The following is a 5,523-nucleotide window of genomic DNA, read 5'->3' as shown; positions in this document are numbered from 1 at the left end:
TATTTGGTCTGTGTCCTCATATGTGTTATGTTGTCAGAAATATTGTTTCTTAAGGAAAGACTTGATACACAACAATATTACAGGCTTTATCAATTACACAAAGAAGTGAACATTTCAACAGTTAAACTGCTGGGCATACACAGTGCACTGATTCCAATGCATGAAGAGACAACTGTATTGTGATGGTGTATCCCCTCTGCTTTTTTTTGTGTCTTTATTTTGTGGCTTCTGTCCTCCTAACATGTTAATGTGCGATTACTGTATTTGTGTCTGATCACTTAATGAATAAACCCGTGATCTGTTAGACTACATATGAACATAGTGACACCACATTTGAAACTTTTATTAATTATTCTGTCTTCGTAGCGAAGATGGCTGAATGTCATAAATATCTCTTGTGCTGAAATTAGGGGGCCCAGTGGAACCCCATGGATTGCTTTCACAAAGGCCTGCTCCAAAGTTGACCCTTAAATCTCCTACAAAGGATGAAAACCCAAGGCCCTTCCCTGCAGCGCAGCGTTCCCAGACTCAGTCTGTGAACCAAGATATGGTCCCGCCAGGACCTCTGCCACCCAGACAGTGTAACTCAAATACTTCAGTCCACTTTGAGTACCAGGGTCAGTCTCAGACCCAGCAGGAGATAGCATCCCAGCCTCTTAGAGAAAACCCACATCACCGTATGCAGACATCTGTGGATCATGAGCAACAGCAGTCTCTGCTGGAAGAGCGAGCCACTGGGGAAAAACCACAGGCACATCCACAGTTTAAGTAAGAATGAATAGCTCATCAATGCTCTAATAAGGACTGTAGCTATAACTATTCAAGCAGCGTATATATTCAAGTCGCTTGTGCATTCATCTTGACTCGAACTGTACATACAAAGTCATGATTCTCTTGTCTTCCAGTAAATCCCAGTCCCTGATCAGTGCCTTCGGTCTGAAAGACACGTCCTTTTTCCGCGCTGCCAGTGAAGATACGGAAAATGCTGAGACCATTCGCAACTTGAGGAAATCCTTTGCAAGTCTGTTCTCTAAATAAAGATTTACATTTATTTTCAATTGCATGTTGACTTACCTATACAGTGACTATCATATATTGTATATTAGATATAACTGCCAATGAAATGAAATGAAGCAAGCTTTAAATGCCCTGAAAAGTTTTTTTCTCAATCATGTTCTTATCACTGTGAGTGATGGAGTGATGAACTCACTATTTTCTGCCAAAGTTAGAACAGTTTTGGTTATTTTCCATTAGATATTTCTGTATTTTCCTTTTTTCACTGGTTTGAAGTTGGTAAGCAATTTGAATCAGAATCTGATGACAGATGGACAGTTGCTTGGTCAATCAAATATGTTCAAACCACACCCACATTGTTATGATGAAGCATATTAGCTGAGTTTAAGTGTAAAACCCTTAATAAGTAATACCTAAAGGTGCCTCTAATTGTTGCCTATGTAGTCATTAATATTCACTGTATAGGGAAGTTAACAGAGGCATACTTAAGTTTTGAAGCTTCAAAGTTTTCGGGGCTTTAACGTGAATGTCACACTCCATGTATAAAGATGAGTAATTTTGACATGTGATTGTATTGCTTCATTAGAAATATATTTTATAGTTGTTTGCTATCTGATGTTCATGTAAAATTATCCACAACATAATCAGCAATTATCAGTACCTCCAAAACAGGTAATTCTGCATTGCTGCTGTTTGCTAAATCGTGGTTATAGTGATATTATTAATAAATACGGTGTGCTAAATTGTGGTTGTCATGGTCCATTTCTGATAATGTTAACATGAGATTAGTGGTGGTGACTTACTGGATCTAGGTTAAAGGGTTTTTTGGTCCTCCCTTTGAACCAAACAGCTGCAGTATAAAACTGCTATAAGCAGGTGAGTTGTGAAGGCAAACAGATTCTCTTTTGTTTCAAAAATCCAAGTTATGAAGTGAGACCAAGCAAATGATGTGCTGGCTCATAAAGTGCAGGAAATTAAATTTGATTATGTTTTCATATAAATATTGACCATAAGAACGAGACACTTTATATTACATTTTGTAATTCCTGACACAGAATAGACATTGAGACAAGTCTACTTTATTGGGCACATTCATTACCAAACAAAGTTTATTAATCATTCAGGTCTGATGTTTATTATTCTCTTGTTTACGTTTCTGCCAAATTGAACAATATCTTAGAAAATTAGGTAAGGTACTTGGAGACTCCATTATGACATTGTTTGTTCAGTTTTATTGCTTTTTATTTCCTGCCTCTGCAGTTTTTCTGTATCAGGCAACTGGTTACAGCCTTGCAGAGTCCCACTAGATTTTAATTTCTTCTCCTCCGAGGCTTTCTGTAGCAACCAAACACTTCTTTCTACACACAAGCTACCTTCTCTGAGAGAAGGAAAGACTAATCCTTTCACATACACCAAACTGTGGACATCTGCACAGTTCCCATTATTTCTTGATGGGCTGAAGGAAGTATGATAGGTGAGAGAAAATGTTTGCAGGAGGCAAAAATATTCTCTTTCCAATTTGACGTGTATACTCTATTCAAATATAGTCGACCATCGTGCACATAATCACAAAATCCAGGAAGATGCTCAAAATTCCTCTGATAACCTCAATATGTCTAGTTTGCTTTTTTTACTGACATCATGTGTTGGTGTGCTCATCCTCTTTTTATTCATGACATGAAAGGCTGGTTAGAGCTTTGAAAACTGCCGACAGCTCTCAGCTCTGGTGCAGTTTCTGCATACAGATGAATTATGGTTAATTGGTGGCTGCAGAGGCCCTAGCGTGTCATAATGGAGCATAGGCTTGCTGATGAGTCGAATCAATAAACTCTTAAAAAAAAGGTCATCATTCATACTGCATATTCATATTGCTTGCCTCAACAAATATCAGCAAACACACACAGATTTGCCAGGCTTCCAGATGGCACTGATGTTTTTTCCTTCTTAACAAGCAGACTGAGATGGCCTGGTGATAGTAAAAGCCACTGAAGAACTCAGAGGAAAGGCAGTGTAGGCCCTGGAGCTCCAGCGGAGGAGCTTCTGTCTAGACTCCTCCCAGCTGTCTGCCAAGCTGCTGCACAACATGAACAACTCCTGCCCTGTGGGGGCACGCTGCACTGACCATCTGCTGAACAACATAATGAGAGAGATTTTAAAGGTGACCTGTAGTAAACATGTAGATCTTTGAATATTATGATTATTATTTAGAATATAAGGTAACATAACATATCCTGATTTCTTTTTTATAAATAATTTTAACGCTCACTGCTTCAACTGCCATCTGGTGGTACAGCTGAGGCACAAGAGGCCTACATACAGCATCAGTGTTATTATGTTTACATTATCAGCCACCTGAGCATGCATGAGTGTGTCTTCACTTTATCACAGAATTTATACAACTACTGTGTCTGTGAATGATGTTGGGAGTTTCCCCTGTGTGTATGTGTAGTCACCTGGAAGTGGCTTGGTGTCCTCCTCATCAGATTCTTCATATATGTTATCAATCTGTCTGTATCTCTGTAATTTTGTTATCTGGTTCATACTGGGAGAGGGGTCCCTCCTCTGTTGTTCTTCCTAAGATTTCTTCCATTTTTTTTCCTCATGTGAATCAAGGATCTTAAGATAGAAGATGTTGTATTGCTGTAAAGATTGTAAAGCCCCCTGAAATTTTGTGATATTGGGCTATACAAATAGAATTGACTTGACTTGACACTGAAATGACAATCACAACACATGTGCTTTGTAAGCAATACATTTTTGACATGCACAAGTGTAGGTTGCCTTACAGCATCATGGACAAAGATCTGGCTTATTAGAAACAATATGGGCTCATTTTTACTGCCAGGTAGAGTTGGAGGCCATAACAGAGAGAGGCAAGCGGCTGTCTTGGCAAACACTATTCAATTGATCGATACAGATGTTGTTACAGATGTGTTCAGCCAATCTGGATGTTTTGATTGTCACATCAAATTCAGTATTGAAGTCCCCCTCCACTCAAAAATGAGTTTTGCTTATTGTTACTTCACTTGGATGTTTGAGCTTCACGGTACAGAATGATGTACGTATGTGCAGAGTTTGACACTAGAAGGCTGTTTTCACATTCATCTGCTTAAGGAGGAAAGTTTCTCTGTGCTCATTAAAAATCTTTAAGGCGAGCATGATCTGTGACATCACAACTAGTTTGGAGCCAATCAAAGTCCAATGTGTAACTTAGACAGATGTGATGTGAAAACGTGAAGCCTCTAGCGCACAAACACTGAGAATGGGATTTGAGTGAAGCAGGAGACATCTTGTGGTAAACAGTTAAATTTCTAAAGTGAAAAATATGTGCATATTAATCGATTTTGGAAGTTTTAATGAAGGAGAAGGAGATGATGTCATTTTAAGGATTTTAGTGAGGTCATCTTTTTGTGGAAAACCCATATCAGAAACAAATTATTATTCCAAGCAGAGTATTTTTATATGTCTTAAAACCTGTCTGGGGATTTTTAAAGGAAAATGTCTCCTTCTCAATGATTCTGCATTGTCTGGAGGGATTTGTGTGTTCCACTCACACTCAAACTCTCTCAGTTCTTGAGTCTTGAGTCCTCAGTAATTATGGTAGCGCAAGAACAACATTATTTTTAGTGTTAAGATTCACTATTATACAGGAATGTGAAACAGGGTGATACACATCATGGAGAAACACCCACTAGATGGAGCTATTGCCAGCCAGGGATGTAGGACATTTGGACTTTGTCGGTTTCATTTTGGCCAGTCTGTGTGGCTTGTCAGAATGCAGAAATAGAACAGATAAACACATACATAGCAAAACGACTAGCGGTCAGTCGCTGGCTTTGGTCTAATTGTGCTGCACCACTTTTGATGACATCAGGCCTATTTTACCCTGCCTGAGATGGGGCTTTTAGAAACATGTGATTCAAATGAGATAAAGACCTCAAAAAGTTCCTTGCCCTGGGCTCAATTCAAAGGGCCATAAAACATAAAAAATAAACACTTATTCCCATATTTAGATCATAGCAAACATTCCCATATTTACAATAAATTTGCACTTGGGACTGAACTAAATCAAGTGGTCCTGCCCAGCAGGAACTACACGTTGAATGTTTACACTAAAACAAAATATAACTGTCCTCTCTCTTTCCACCACGTCCCTCCCTTGCTGAATGATTGTTGTTCCACTGAGCTTGCCAGTGACTATACAGTGCACAGTGGCATCAGCCAATAGTGGAATCCCCTGGTGGCGTGTCTGGACTGGATCCTCTGTGAGGTTACACCACGTTGCCACTGCTACAGCAAACATTACACCCTGCCACAAAGTCTTGCACATGTGTGGGATTTTACTGTTAGTGAACAAGAAGACAGGTAGAATAATCTGATGTCAACTTCCCACCTCACCTGCTTCCATTCCTGCTTTTAAAATGAAGTACAAGTGATCTACATTATCAACACAACATATGTTGACTAGTGAATGTACTTCCTTAACACAAAGAAAGATGACCAATACAG

This window comes from Thunnus albacares, chromosome 5 (assembly GCF_914725855.1).
Source record: "Thunnus albacares chromosome 5, fThuAlb1.1, whole genome shotgun sequence".
NCBI lineage: Eukaryota > Metazoa > Chordata > Actinopteri > Scombriformes > Scombridae > Thunnus > Thunnus albacares.
This window is presented reverse-complemented; position numbering follows the sequence as displayed.